Source organism: Pongo abelii, chromosome 6 (genome assembly GCF_028885655.2).
Source record: "Pongo abelii isolate AG06213 chromosome 6, NHGRI_mPonAbe1-v2.0_pri, whole genome shotgun sequence".
In the NCBI taxonomy this organism is placed as follows: Eukaryota; Metazoa; Chordata; class Mammalia; order Primates; family Hominidae; genus Pongo; species Pongo abelii.
Genome location: NC_071991.2, coordinates 100,862,299 through 100,879,270, shown reverse-complemented (window position 1 = coordinate 100,879,270; position 16,972 = coordinate 100,862,299). Strand labels below are relative to the sequence as shown.

The 16,972-nt window shown below is 38.8% G+C and overlaps 1 protein-coding gene across 5 annotated transcripts in view; it reads left to right on the top strand.

Annotated features, from left to right (window-relative positions):
• ORC5 (origin recognition complex subunit 5) overlaps positions 1 to 16,972 on the top strand; it is a 101,162-nt gene that overhangs the window by 36,625 nt on the left and 47,565 nt on the right. The gene's annotated exons all lie outside the window — the stretch shown is intronic.

Below are 16,972 nucleotides of genomic sequence, written 5' to 3'. Positions count from 1 at the left end.
ACATGCACACATATGTTTATTGCAGCACTATTCACAATAACAAAGACTTGGAACCACCCCAAATGCCCATCAATGATAGACTGGATAAAGAAAATGTGGCACATAAACACTATGGAATACTATGCAGCCATGAAAAGGATGAGTTCATGTCCTTTGCAGGGACATAGATGAAGCTGGAAGCCATCATTCTCAGCAAACTAACATAGGAACAGAAAACCAAACACTGCATGTTCTCGCTCTAAGTGGACGTTGAACAATGAGAACACATGGACACAGGGAGGGGAACATCACACACTGGGGCCTTTTGCGGGGTGGAAGGCAAGGGGAGGGAGAGCATTAGGACAAATACGTAATGCATGCAGGGCTTAAAACCGAGATGATGGGGCGAAAGTTACAGCAGATCACCATGGCACATGTATACCTGTGTAACCTGCACGTTCTGCACATGTATACTAGAACTTAAAGTAAAATTTAAAAAAACAATAATTCTCATTAAAAACACATTTTTTGGGGTATACTTTGTGTACAGAATTATATATGTTAATTAGAATTGTTAAGGTTACTTTTAGTAACCTCAATTTCTAGTAAAAACCTAGGAAGCAAGAAATTTTGTCACATATCAGTTTTTTATAGATAAGAGCAATTTTATAATTTTATAAATATGTTTCTCTATAACCTAACTTTTATGTGTAGTGATAGTCCCAAATATAGTCTTTTTATAGACTTTAAGAAGCCAAGAACAAACTTATGTTTAGTAATTTATATTTCAGTATTTTTTCTTATTTGGAAGTGATTCAGACATTTAATGAGTGTTATTTAATTCAACTATTTATAAATGTTTATGCCACCTACATTCATCTAATTTATTTATTTTTAACAAGTATAAGTAGATTTCTTATGAAAACTGAGGCATTAGGCAAGGCTAGTCATTAGTTCAGGCTATTTCCATGTTAATCATTTTTATAGCCTATGAATATCAGGTGTTCACCTAAGAGAGAATCTTAAAGTTGTGGGTATTTTGCTGATTACTTTGGAGATACAGCTGTTTTTATTAAACCAACAATATTAAATTAGTCTTATTTATCAAAGAGTTACACAAAGATTGTTCTGTATTTAGGCTGAGTTTATAGTTTTGTACTTCTGTGTCAAACCCTTATACCTTATTAAAACCTCTTGTCTAGTAGAAACAAATATAAAACTGCCTGGCACATAAATCCTGGCAAAAAGTTATGCTGACAATTCTGAAGACATTTCTATTTTTATTTTATCAACAAGTTTAAAACCAGCTTGCTTATTTATTTTTATATTTAAAAAAGTATTGAACTACTGTACACAAAAAATAAAATCCTAAGCTCCCCAACCAACTAAATGGACTCCAGGGCAAAGGGGACCTCACAAAAACCTGAAAAACTCTATTCCTGGCCATGAGGGAAAGGGAGGGTAGACACGTCCATTATAGCCCCTCCCTTTTCGAGCTTAGGCACTACTGACCATCATTAACATTAAAGCAGAGAGATCATAAGACTGACAAAACAGACTCTTTGTGTCAATAAGAAACCAAATTCCAACTGGACTCTGATATAGAATCACATGACAGATAGCAGACACTGAAGGAAATCAAAGTATTTTACGGCAAAATATTTTTTTGACATATTTTGAAATGGCCCTGTAAAGCCTTTTTAATGCAGCCAGGCTTTCCCTTTCTGTGCCTTTCCCAGATAACTAGCTTATTTATTAAAGGTTCATTTAAGTCACATGTCATTTCGTTTGATTACTGTTTATTTTAACAGTTTTCATTATTATTTAAGCCAATCTGAGTAGAATTCCCTAAGGGATTTCTGGACAACTGTGCCAGATTTTACCAGGTAGACACAACATACAGCATAACACATGTATATATGTATAAACACAAACACATGTACACACCAGTTTGTAAAAAGGTAGTTGGATCCAAACTGTATTTCTGATAAAATTGGGACCTGTTCTCATGACTAAACTTTATTTGTCCCAGTAGGCAATCTTATGAAGACTGTGTACCAACATTTTGGATAAAGCAGTTTCCATAGCAGTTTGATTTTTAAAAACACTTCTTTTTATCCTTTTCTCAGTTTCAAATAAGTTTAGTGTTACACATTCCAATGTTTATATTTTTTAGATAGGACTAGCTGAATTATATAAGAGAAAAATCTCCAAGTATCCTAGAATTAGTAACAAATCTATCTTTTGTTTATTGGTCTGATTTGCTTGATTAGTCAGTGTGGATGGGGAAGCGTTTTAGCAGGGTGGTTTTGGTTTGTTTGTTTCAGCTTTTTCTAGTCCCTGCATGGCAGACAGAGCCATTTTTATGCCAGACAGAGAAATGTTATATTATTGCTCTGAGCTCAAGATTTTGACCTCTTTGATCTGAGAGCCTAACTCTTATAAACATTTATCTCTTCTTTTCTTTTAGAACATCAACTCTTTCATTAACTGTTGCATCACTCAAAGCAGTTGTTAGTAAGGCAAACCTAAATTTACATTTCCAGAAAATGTCTAGGTTGTCAGTTGCCATGGAGCTGATGTAGTTTGTAAAACAATAATTTGAAAGCACTCTAGAACTTTTTCCCCCTTTGTTTCTATCTTGGCTGGAATGCCATAGCAGCAAGTTTATCTCAATACCAGCAGAAAAAATTATTAGATTCAAAGTAGGCAGGAAAAAAATAGAGAGGTAGAGAAATTAGAATGCTCTACGTATTTTAATTCTTTAGTTGGTTGCAGTTTTTTTTTAAAAAAGTTTAAAGAGTTCAAATAATGGCCATTGTGCTCCAAATTTTCCTTGATGTCATTTTGTTACCAGCAGCAAATCCGTTTGGGCCTGCAGCAACCTCAATTCTTTTCTTCCCAGAAGAAAGAATTCTACCAAGGAAGCACAAGGCAGAAGGAGAGACTGAGGCAAGTTTTAGAGCAGGAGTGAAAGTTTATTATATAGCTTTAGAACAGGAACAAAAGGATGGAAAGTACACTTGGAGGAAGGCCAAGCAGGCGACTTGAAAGATAAGTGCCCCATTGACCTTTGACTTAGAGTTTTATATGTTGGCTTACTTCTGGGTTCCTGCAACCCTTCTCTGATTCTTCCCTTGTGGTGGGGCTGTCCATGTGTGCAGTGGCCTGCTAACCCTTGGGAGGTGAGCACATGCAGTGTGTTTACTGGCCTTGTACACATGCTCACTGGAGGTGTTCTTCCCTTACCAGTGGAATGTCCCTGGAAGGTCATATACTAGTTAAACGCCTCTATTTTGCCTCTTACTGCACATGCCTGAGCTTACCTAACCAGCTCTTGAGATCTTATTGGAAAGCCGCTGATCACCAGTTTCAGGTGTTTCTATCTATTGGGAGACCGCCGTTGCATGGTGCCAGCTGTGACCAATTATTAGCGATACAGTGTGACAATAGCCTGCCCACCACCCTAGGGTCGCCTGACATTCCTGGTGGGGTAGGGGCAGCCTTCTCCTGTCCTGCTCATGCCTGACTAGCTACCTTCTGTAACAATTTGTCCATCAGTTAAAAAATATGCCCAAGAACAGTCCATAATATAGCTGGCTGGAATCCCCAAAGGCAGATTGTTTTGGCATGCCTTTAGAATTTGAGGATCCCATTTTGTTTCTTATTAATCACTCAAAAACGAAGAAAATCCCAAAATCTTGTCAGAGAGTAGTAGGCATTTGGACCAGTGTTTTAGATGGTGGGGACCATCGTAGTGGCTTTTAATTAGCTAGCCTGTGCCCACCATTTAGAATGTTTATTTTTGCTTCTTGTAGATTCTTAGAAATAAGCAAGGGAAAAGAGCTAAATTATTTACAGATGTGTGTTACCAAACCAAAATGAAACCAAGATAAGAGTATTCACAAAAATTTTAAACCCAGGTATGCAGATTAAACAAAATACTAAATTAGGCATGCAGAACCAGAAGTGAATTCACCAAAAAGACATACCTCACGGAACACAAATTTTATAGTAACCAGAGTATTCAAACAAGAAGGACACTTGTCCTTACCAGAAAGCGATTGCCAGAAAAGGCAAAAAGTTGTTATTATCCCAAGAGGATTGCAAGGCCCTTTATTAAGGTGCCCTTAATGAGATCCTGAATGAATTCAGGAGCTTCCATCAAAAAGCAGGAGGCTCACCAGGGCAGAAAAGGTGAGCTGCGGAAGCAGAAAGTTCAGAGGGTTCAAGTGAGTACTATATACCAGTTCTAAGAATTGCTGATTCCTTCTGAAGGTGATCTTGCTGCAAGTCCCACTTCTGACTCCGGATATGTCAACCTAAATAACAGAGAAGGACTCTAAAAGAAAATGATTATCAATTTGAGGATGGACATTGGAGTGGGAATGCACATGCTGTAGTAAACTCTGCATATTCAGGAAGGTAAAGGGAGACAAAGGTTTTTAAAGGAAGAATGAGGAGAATTACATAATTGTTTTGAGATAATTATTCTTGGCTACAAGGATCAACAACAAAGGTGGTACCAGTTCAGAGTTTGACAGGCAGTTGCTGGGCAAACATCCTCACGGGATTTTTGTATAAGGTTATGATGGCCTTTGTGCAAGGTTGTGGTTTTTTCAGTTTTTTTGTGATGGTTCTTCTATCAGGCATTATCCATGAGAACACTTTCTTCATGGCCCTCCCTGGCTCTACTTGTTGGGGGTTTTAGCACACGTGACTCCATTATGTTACACAATTTGTAACAAAGCCTTTTTTTTTTTTTTTTTTTTAACCTGGAAAGCTGTAGGAAAGTCAATATTAGCTTTGCCATATTTATGCTAGATATTTGAATGATATAATGAAAATTTGATTATAAAATAAGTAGATGAACCATTTTAAATCGACATTTGTCTATAATTAAAATTTCTTAGTAGTGAAACAGCTCAGGAGAGACATGGTGGCACATAGTGTGTGAGAAGAACATGATTTTGACTTCCAGCTCGGCCATTGTCTGCCATATGTGAACTTAGCAAGTCCTAAAACCTCTAGGCTTTGGCTTTCTCCTCTAATAGTCCTTAGAAGATTTAGATAATATATCTGAAAATTATTGTAAATATTAAAGTGTCTTATAGATATTAGATTAAGCCCAGATTACAAATCAGTATAGGAAACCTAAAAACATCAACACTATCTGCTTTTCTTTCTAGTCAATTTTTTTAAATCATTTTTCTCTCATGAATGCCTTATTCTATCACTACTTTTCCTTAATAATTTTGTTTGATTTCAGTTTAATTAACTGATTAGCCTATAATTCAGGTAAAAATTTGGTAGTTTCTTAATTAGCAGAAATACTACAAAGATACTATTACTCCTTTTCCCTTTTCAATAACAAAAATTCATTTAATGAGAGTTTTTAGAAATCATAGAATGGAAAAGCTTGTGATCTTCTAAATGTAGGAAAACTTGTTTGCTTGTTAAAATGATTCTTACATAATAATGAAAGGACTTCTAGTCCCATAGGATAATTATGGCCACCTAAATTCAATTCTGTCCACAATATCAATAAAGAGAGCTAATAAAACCACCCGTAACTCTTGCCTGCTGTATTAATAGGAGTTAGAGATTGCTACAAGCTTCATTTTATATATCAGTAGTGAAGTAAACAACTGAAACCAACAGGGCCAGCTCTGGAGCTCATGCTGAGGTGAAAAGTCAAAGACTGAAAGGAAAAGAGAAGATTGTTGGGACAAGGGATAGGTTGACTAGTAGTGGTGAAATACAAATGAAATTACTTGAAGAAAGAGAGTTCAACCCTGAGTGAGAAAGTATTGAACAGTTCTGAGGCTGGAAGGATTAGAGCACTGGCTACTGGAGAATCAAAGTGACATTTTGTTTTTTGTTTTTTGTTTTTTTGAGACAGGGTTCCACTGTCTCGCCCAGGCTGGAGTGCAGTGGCAAGATCATGGCTCATAGCAGCCTCAACCTCCCTGGGTCCAGGTGATCCTACCACCTGAGCCTCCCAAGTAGCTGGGACTATAGGCATGCGCCACCACACCTGTCTAATTTTTTGTATTTTTTTTGTTTTAAGAGTATGTGGGGCCAGAGTTAGCATGATAGTCTTGGGAAAGTACTGTTTTGAGGAAAGACAAGTAGTTGATTCAGAAGGGTGTGGTATTCCTTTGAGAGTTGGTAATGAAGGAAAAGAATGGAAAGAAAGGATAGAAATTAAAGATTCCTCTCATCCCCCAAATAAAAAAGAAATGACAAAATCAGAAGCTAATCCCTCCTTTTCATAATAGCACCATATATTAAAGAAACTTGACTTCATTATTTTTCCAGAAGGGAGCACTTTAGAATTAAGTAATCGTGCCACCCCACAACCTTACCCCTGCATTCATAAAATCACCTGTTATTACTGACCAAGCCAAACATTAGGTATTTCAAAATGAATAAAAGACAACATGGAAAAGCCATGTAAAGGTATTATTTAGGAAGAAACAGAAAATGTGAATAAAACAGTTTACTTGATGAAAATTTCCCCCTTAACACCCAAAACAAAGCAGAGGAAGACTGCAATACCACACCTTTACTTGGTTTAGGTTTGTTTAAAAAGCATTTTCAGGTATGGAAAGCATACTTTAAGTTTGAAATTCAGTAACTTAGAATAAATGGACAAAGAACAGGGGTTGTGAAATAAAAGTTGATCAAACTCAGGAGCAGAGTTCAGGCAATAGTAGTTATCTCAGAAATGAAAAGGAAAAAATAAGATATCCAAAGGAAAGTAGATTCAACTGAGAATATAGTAAGAGACATTGAGGAAAGGACTGAAAATAACCAAGAGAACAAAACTAAAAAAAGAGGTAAAAATAATCAGGTAGGATGTGACAAATATGATAGACAAAGAAGATTTAACATATATTTAATTGGAGTTCCTGAAGACAGAAAAGAACAATGGATTGGAATTAAGATCTAAAATTATAATCCAAGAAAACGTTCCAGAAATAGAAGACCTAGCTTTACACATCAAAACAGTTCATTTTCCCAATTAATCCAGAATGATCAGTTCTGAAACTGTACTAGTATACTGTACTGTAATAAATTATCAGAAATTTAGTGATTTAAGACAACACATAGTTACTGTCTTACAGTTTTGTATGTCCGAAGTCTAAAACAGGTCCACAGGGCTTTCCTTCTGGAGGCTCTCAAGGAGAATCTGTTTCTTTGCCTTTTCTAACTTCTAGAGGCTGCCTTCATTCCCTGGCTTCTGGTTCCGTTCTCCATCTTCTAAGCTAGCAGTGTAGCATTTTCTCTTGTCTCTGACTTGTCTTCCTCTTAGAAGGATCCTTCTGACTCTATTGGGCCTATCTGGATAATGCAGTGTAATGTCTATCTGAAGATTCTTAACTCAGTCACATCTGCTAAGTCCCTTTTACCCCAAAAGAATGTATTCACATGTTCTAGGGATTTGGACTTTGGTATCTTTGGAGGCAGGGCCATTATTCAGCCTACTACAGAGACTTCTTAGAAAGCATTTAGACTTTAAAAATAACAGAAAAAAACCTCTGAGCTTTCAGGCAAAAAATAAAAGTCACTTACAAAGGAAAGTTAGTGAAAAAGCAAGACAACAAATGGATCAACAATTGCAGGAGGAGCCAAGATGGCCGAATAGGAACAGCTCCGGTCTACAGCTCCCAGCGCGAGCGACACAGAAGACGGGTGATTTCTGCATTTCCATCTGAGGTACCGTGTTCATCTCACTAGGGAGTGCCAGACAGTGGGCGCAGGTCAGTGGGTGAGCGCACTGTGCGCCAGCCGAAGCAGGGGCGAGGCATTGCCTCACTCGGGAAGCGCAAGGGGTCAGGGAGTTCCCCTTCCAGGGGTGACAGACTGCACCTGGAAAATCGGGCCACTCCCACCCGAATACTGTGCTTTTCCGACGGGCTTAGGAAACGGTGCCCCAGGAGAGTATAGCCCGCACCTGGCTCAGAGGGTCCTACGCCCACGGAGTCTCGCTGATTGCTAGCACAGCAGTCTGAGATCAAACAGCAAGTCGGCAGCCAGGCTGGGGGAGGGGCGCCCGCCATTGCCCAGGCTCGCTTAGGTAAACAAAGCAGCCTGGAAGCTTGAACTGGGTGGAGCCCTCCACAGCTCAAGGAGGCCTGCCTGCCTCTGTAGGCTCCACCTCTGGGGGCAGGGCACAGACAAAAAGACAGCAGTAACCTCTGCAGACTTAAATGTCCCTGTCTGACAGCTGTGAGGAGAGCAGTGGTTCTCCCAGCACGCAACTGGAGATCTGAGAACGGGCTGACTGCCTCCTCAAGTGGGTCCCTGGCCCCTGACCCCCGAGCAGCCTAACTGGGAGGCACCCCCCAGCAGGGGCAGACTGACACCTCACACGGCCGGCCAGGTACTCCAACAGACCTGCAGCTGAGGGTCCTGTCTGTTAGAAGGAAAACTAACAGAAAGGACATCCACACCAAAAACCCATCTGTACATCACCATCATCAAAGACCAAAAGTAGTTAAAACCACAAAGATGGGGAAAAAACAGAGCAGAAAAACTGGAAACTCTAAAAACCAGAGTACCTCTCCTCCTCCAAAGGAACGCAGTTCCTCACCAGCAACGGAACAAAGCTGGACAGAGAATGACTTTGACGAGCTGAGAGAAGAAGGCTTCAGACGATCAAATTACTCCGAGCTACGGGAGGATATTCAAACCAAAGGCAAAGAAGTTGAAAACTTTGAAAAAAATTTAGAAGAATGTATAACTAGAATAACCAATACAGAGAAGTGCTTAAAGGAGCTGATGGAGCTGAAAACCAAGGCTCGAGAACTACGTGAAGAATGCAGAAGCCTCAGGAGCCGATGCGATCAAATGGAAGAAAGGGTATCAGCCCTGGAAGATGAAATGAATGAAATGAAGCGAGAAGGGAAGTTTAGAGAAAAAAGAATAAAAAGAAACGAGCAAAGCCTCCAAGAAATGTGGGACTATGTGAAAAGACCAAATCTACGTCTGATTGGTGTACCTGAAAGTGACGGGGAGAATGGAAACAAGTTGGAAAACACTCTGCAGGATATTATCCAGGAGAACTTCCCCAATCTAGCAAGGCAGGCCAATATTCAGATTCAGGAAATACAGAGAACGCCACAAAGATACTCCTCGAGAAGAGCAACTCCAAGACACATAATTGTCAGATTCACCAAAGTTGAAATGAAGGAAAAAATGTTAAGGGCAGCCAGAGAGAAAGGTCGGGTTACCATCAAAGGGAAGCCCATCAGACTAACAGCGGATCTCTCGGCAGAAACCCTACAAGCCAGAAGAGAGTGGGGGCCAATATTCAACATTCTTAAAGAAAAGAATTTTCAACCCAGAATTTCATATCCTGCCAAACTAAGCTTCATAAGTGAAGGAGAAATAAAATACTTTACAGACAAGCAAATGCTGAGAGATTTTGTCACCACCAGGCCTGCCCTAAAAGAGCTCCTGAAGGAAGCGCTAAACATGGAAAGGCACAACCGGTACCAGCCACTGCAAAATCATACCGAAATGTAAAGACCATCGAGACTAGGAAGAGACTGCATCAACTAACGAGCAAAATATCCAGCTAACATCATAATGACAGGATCAAATTCACACATAACAATATTAACTTTAAATGTAAATGGACTAAATGCTCCAATTAAAAGACACAGACTGGCAAACTGGATAAAGACTCAAGACCCATCAGTGTGCTGTATTCAGGAAACCCATCTCACGTGCAGAGACACACATAGGCTCAAAATAAAAGGATGGAGGAAGATCTACCAAGCAAATGGAAAACAAAAAAAGGCAGGGGTTGCAATCCTAGTCTCTGATAAAACAGACTTTAAACCAACAAAGATCAAAAGAGACAAAGAAGGCCATTACATAATGGTAAAGGGATTAATTCAACAAGAAGAGCTAACTATCCTAAATATATATGCACCCAATACAGGAGCACCCAGATTCATAAAGCAAGTCCTGAGTGACCTACAAAGAGACTTAGACTCCCACACATTAATAATGGGAGACTTTAACACCCCACTATCAACATTAGACAGATCAACGAGACAGAAAGTCAACAAGGATACCCAGGAATTGAACTCAGCTCTGCACCAAGCGGACCTAATAGACATCTACAGAACTCTCCACCCCAAATCAACAGAATATACATTTTTTTCAGCACCACACCACACCTATTCCAAAATTGACCATATACTTGGAAGTAAAGCTCTCCTCAATAAATGTAAAAGAACAGAAATTGTAACAAACTGTCTCTCAGATCACAGTGCAATCAAGCTAGAACTCAGGATTAAGAATCTCACTCAAAACCGCTCAACTACGTGGAAACTGAACAACCTGCTCCTGAATGACTACTGGGTACATAACGAAATGAAGGCAGAAATAAAGATGTTCTTTGAAACCAACGAGAACCAAGACACAACATACCAGAATCTCTGGGATGCATTCAAAGCAGTGTGTAGAGGGAAATTTATAGCACTAAATGCCCACAAGAGAAAGCAGGAAAGATCCAAAATTGACACCCTAACATCACAATTAAAAGAACTAGAAAAGCAAGAGCAAACACATTCAAAAGCTAGCAGAAGGGAAGAAATAACTAAAATCAGAGCAGAACTGAAGGAAATAGAGACACAAAAAACCCTTCAAAAAATAAATGAATCCAGGAGCTGGTTTTTTGAAAGGATCAACAAAATTGATAGACCGCTAGCAAGATTAATAAAGAAAAAAAGAGAGAAGAATCAAATAGATGCAATAAAAAATGATAAAGGGGATATCACCACCGATCCCACAGAAATACAAACTACCATCAGAGAATATTACAAACACCTCTATGCAAATAAACTAGAAAATCTAGAAGAAATGGATAAATTCCTCAACACATACACCCTCCCAAGACTAAACCAGGAAGAAGTTGAATCTCTGAATAGACCAATAACAGGAGCTGAAATTGTGGCAATAATCAATAGCTTACCAACCAAAAAAAGTCCAGGACCAGATGGATTCACAGCCGAATTCTACCAGAGGTACAAGGAGGAGCTGGTACCATTCCTTCTGAAACTATTCCAATCAATAGAAAAAGAGGGAATCCTCCCTAACTCATTTTATGAGGCCAGCATCATCCTGATACCAAAGCCTGGCAGAGACACAACCAAAAAAGAGAATTTTAGACCAATATCCTTGATGAACATTGATGCAAAAATCCTCAATAAAATACTGGCAAACAGAATCCAGCAGCACATCAAAAAGCTTATCCACCATGATCAAGTGGGCTTCATCCCTGGGATGCAAGGCTGGTTCAATATACGCAAATCAATAAATGTAATCCAGCATATAAACAGAACCAAAGACAAAAACCACATGATTATCTCAATAGATGCAGAAAAGGCCTTTGACAAAATTCAACAACCCTTCATGCTAAAAACTCTCAATAAATTAGGAATTGATGGGACGTATCTCAAAATAATAAGAGCTATTTATGACAAACCCACAGCCAATATCATACTGAATGGGCAAAAACTGGAAGCATTCCCTTTGAAAACTGGCACAAGACAGGGATGCCCTCTCTCACCACTTCTATTCAACATAGTGTTGGAAGTTCTGGCCAGGGCAATTAGGCAGGAGAAGGAAATCAAGGGTATTCAATTAGGAAAAGAGGAAGTCAAATTGTCCCTGTTTGCAGATGACATGATAGTATATCTAGAAAACCCCATTGTCTCAGCCCAAAATCTCCTTAAGCTGATAAGCAACTTCAGCAAAGTCTCAGGATACAAAATCAATGTGCAAAAATCACAAGCATTCTTATACACCAATAACAGACAAACAGAGAGCCAAATCATCAGTGAACTCCCATTCACAATTGCTTCAAAGAGAATAAAATACCTAGGAATCCAACTTACAAGGGATGTGAAAGACCTCTTCAAGGAGAACTACAAACCACTGCTCAAGGAAATAAAAGAGGATACAAACAAATGGAAGAACATTCCATGCTCATGGGTAGGAAGAATCAATATCATGAAAATGGCCATCCTTCCCAAGGTAATTTACAGATTCAATGCCATCCCCATCAAGCTACCGATGACTTTCTTCACAGAATTGGAAAAAACTACTTTAAAGTTCATATGGAACCAAAAAAGAGCCCGCATCACCAAGTCAATCCTAAGCCAAAAGAACAAAGCTGGAGGCATCACACTACCTGACTTCAAACTATACTACAAGGCTACAGTAACCAAAACAGCATGGTACTGGTACCAAAACAGAGATATAGATCAATGGAACAGAACAGAGCCGTCAGAAATAATGCCACATATCTACAAGTATTTGATCTTTGACAAACCTGACAAAAACAAGAAATGGGGAAAGGATTCCCTATTTAATAAATGGTGCTGGGAAAACTGGCTAGCCATATGTAGAAAGCTGAAACTGGATCCCTTCCTTACACCTTATACAAAAATCAATTCAAGATGGATTAAAGACTTAAATGTTAGACCTAAAACCATAAAAACCCTAGAAGAAAACCTAGGCATTACCATTCAGGACATAGGCATGGGCAAGGACTTCATGTCTAAAACACCAAAAGCAATGGCAACAAAAGCCAAAATTGACAAATGGGATCTAATTAAACTCAAGAGCTTCTGCACAGCAAAAGAAACTACCATCAGAGTGAACAGGCAACCTACAAAATGGGAGAAAATTTTCGCAACCTACTCATCTGACAAAGGGCTAATATCCAGAATCTACAATGAACTCCAACAAATTTACAAGAAAAAAACAAACAACCCCATCAAAAAGTGGGCAAAGGACATGAACAGACACTTCTCAAAAGAAGACATTTATGCAGCCAAAAAACACATGAAAAAATGCTCACCATCACTGGCCATCAGAGAAATGCAAATCAAAACCACAATGAGATACCATCTCACACCAGTTAGAATGGCAATCATTAAAAAGTCAGGAAACAACAGGTGCTGGAGAGGATGTGGAGAAATAGGAACACTTTTACACTGTTGGTGGGACTGTAAACTAATTCAACCCTTGTGGAAGTCAGTGTGGCGATTCCTCAGGGATCTAGAACTAGAAATTCCATTCGACCCAGCCATCCCATTACTGGGTATATACCCAAAGGACTATGAATCATGCTGCTATAAAGACACATGCACACGTATGTTTATTGCGGCATTATTCACAATAGCAAAGACTTGGAACCAACCCAAATGTCCAACAATGATAGACTGGATTAAGAAAATGTGGCACATATACACCATGGAATACTATGCAGCCATAAAAAATGATGAGTTCACGTCCTTTGTAGGGACATGGATGAAATTGGAAATCATCATTCTCAGTAAACTATCGCAAGAACAAAAAACCAAACACCGCATATTCTCACTCATAGGTGGGAATTGAACAATGAGAACACATGGACACAGGAAGGGGAACATCACACTCTGGGGACTGTTGTGGGGTGGGGGGAGGGGGGAGGGATAGCACTGGGAGATATACCTAATGCTAGATGACGAGTTGGTGGGTGCAGCGCACCAGCATGGCACATGTATACATATGTAACTTACCTGCACATTGCGCACATGTACCATAAAACCTAAAGTTTAATAATAATAAATAATAATAAAAGGAAAAAAAAAAAAAAAAAAAAAAAAAACAATTGCAAGAAACTCTAGGAGAAAGGAAGTATAAGCCAAATAATTTTATGTTCAGTCAACCTGTCATTCAACTATCAAGGCTAGAGAAAAACAATATTAAACATGGAAGAACTCAGAGAACACTACTCATAAGACATTTCTTAGGACAACCTTGATGTGAAAAAGAGATGACTGGAGAAACTAACAAAAGGATTGATGATGCACGTTGAATTTAATTAAGTTTAGCTCCAAACTAAAATTAAGGTGGAAATAAGAGTAGGAGAATAGTATGTAAATATTATGTATTCTGACAAGGTAGGAATATTACAACTTAAAAAAATGGGAAAAGTCCACCATGATCAAGTGGGCTTCATCCCTGGGATGCAAAGCTGGTTCAATATACGCAAATCAATAAATGTAATCCAGCATATAAACAGAACCAAACACAAAAACCACATGATTATCTCAATAGATGCAGAAAAGGCCTTTGACAAAATTCAACAACGCTTCATGCTAAAAACTCTCAATAAATTAGGTATTGATGGGACGTATCTCAAAATAATAAGAGCTATCTATGACGAACCCAGAGCCAGTATCATACTGAATGGGCAAAAACTGGAAGCATTCCTTTTGAAAACTGGCACAAGACAGGGATGCCCTCTCTCACCACTCCTATTCAACATAGTGTTGGAAGTTCTGGCCAGGGCAATTAGGCAGGAGAAGGAAATAAAGGGTATTCAGTTAGGAAAAGAGGAAGTCAAATTGTCCCTGTTTGCAGACAACATGATTGTATATCTAGAAAACCCCGTTGTCTCAACCCAAAATCTCCTTAAGCTGATAAGCAACTTCAGCAAAGTCTCAGGATACAAAATCAATGTATAAAAATCACAAGCATTCTTATACACCAACAACAAACAGAGAGCCAAATCATGAGTGAACTCCCATTCACAATTGCTTCAAAGAGAATAAAATACCTAGGAATCCAACTTACAAGGGACGTGAAGGACCTCTTCCAGGAGAACTACAAACCACTGCTCAAGGAAATAAAAGAGGATACAAACAAATGGAAGAACATTCCATGCTCATGGGTAGGAAGAATCAATATCGTGAAAATGGCCATACTGCCCAAGGTAATTTACAGATTCGATGCCATCCCCATCAAGCTACCAATGACTTTCTTCACAGAATTGGAAAAAACTACTTTAAAGTTCATATGGAACCAAAAAAGAGCCCACATCGCCAAGTCGATCCTAAGCCAAAAGAACAAAGCTGGAGGCATCACACTACCTGACTTCAAACTATACTGCAAGTCTACAGTAACCAAAACAGCATGGTACTGGTACCAAAACAGAGATATAGATCAATGGAACAGAACAGAGCCCTCAGAAATAACGCCGCATATCTACAACTATCTGATCTTTGACAAATCTGAGAAAAACAAGCAATGGGGAAAGGATTCCCTATTTAATAAATGGTGCTGGGAAAACTGGCTAGCCATATGTAGAAAGCTGAAACTGGATCCCTTCCTTACACCTTATACAAAAATCAATTCAAGATGGATTAAAGACTTAAACTTTAGACCTAAAACCATAAAAACCCTAGAAGAAAACCTAGGCATTACCATTCAGGACATAGGCATGGGCAAGGACTTCATGTCTAAAACACCAAAAGCAATGGCAACAAAAGCCAAAATTGACAAATGGGATCTAATTAAACTAAAGAGCTTCTGCACAGCAAAAGAAACTACCATCAGAGTGAACAGGCAACCTACGAAATGGGAGAAAATTTTTGCAACCTACTCATCTGACAAAGGGCTAATATCCAGAATCTACAATGAACTCCAACAAATTTACAAGAAAAAAACAAACAACCCCATCAAAAAGTGGGGGAAGGACATGAACAGACACTTCTCAAAAGAAGACATTTATGCAGCCAAAAAACACATGAAAAAATGCTCATCATCACTGGCCATCAGAGAAATGCAAATTAAAACCACAATGAGATACCATCTCACACCAGTTAGAATGGCAGTCATTAAAAGGTCAGGAAACAACAGGTGCTGGAGAGGATGTGGAGAAATAGGAACACTTTTACACTGTTGGTGGGACTGTAAACTAGTTCAACCCTTGTGGAAGTCAGTGTGGCGATTCCTCAGGGATCTAGAACTAGAAATTCCATTCGACCCAGCCATCCCATTACTGGGTATATACCCAAAGGACTATAAATCATGCTGCTATAAAAACACATGCACACGTATGTTTATTGCGGCATTATTCACAATAGCAAAGACTTGGAACCAACCCAAATGTCCAACAATGATAGACTGGATTAAGAAAATGTGGCACATATACACCATGGAATACTATGCAGCCATAAAAAATGATGAGTTCATGTCCTTTGTAGGGACATGGATGAAACTGGGAATCATCATTCTCAGTAAACTATCGCAAGAACAAAAAACGAAACACCGCATATTCTCACTCATAGGTGGGAATTGAACAGTGAGAACACATGGACACAGGAAGGGGAACATCACACTCTGGGGACTGTTGTGGGGTTGGGGGGAGGGGGGAGGGATAGCATTGGGAGATATACCTAATGCTAGATGATGGGTTAGTGGGTGCAGCGCACCAGCATGGCACATGTATACATATGTAACTAACCTGCACATTGTGCACATGTACCCTAAAACCTAAAGTATAATAATAATAATTAATTTAAAAAAATGGGAAAAGAAGGAAAAGAGAAAGGGGAAAATAAACTTGTTGATTGCTATACAGGTGAGAGATGGGTATCAAAGAATACTTCAAAAGCTAAAACTACTTTTTTTAAAGTATACTCAAAGAAGGCCCACACTCATCCTTATCACTTCCACCCTGTTCTTCATGCAGATTTTGGGTATTTAATTGTTCTAATCTGGCATTATTTTTAAATTAGTCTTGTAAATTAGCTCATTTTTAAGAGTTCTGTGAGAGTTTTAGAGTTGGCGAGCACCTTTGCATCAAACTGCCTTATTTTTTTAATGAGTAAACTATTCATTTTTTTGAAGTCATGCAGTTAAAACTGTCCTAGGGTATTCTTTATTCATTATACTATAGTGTGTTGCCTTATAAATTCAATTTTTCATGTCATAATCACTTCATATTCTTAATAGTGTCTTGGTTGTTTAACAGTTTTAATTGCATGTGTAAGTCCAGGATGGGGCAATTAAAATACCTTGAGCTCTACAAGCATCCTACAAGGATTCGACTCGTAGCTCTAGTATTGACTGGCTAAATGTCCTTGGGTGGCTTAACCTTTGAGCCTCAGTTTTCTGGTATGATACCTATTTTGAG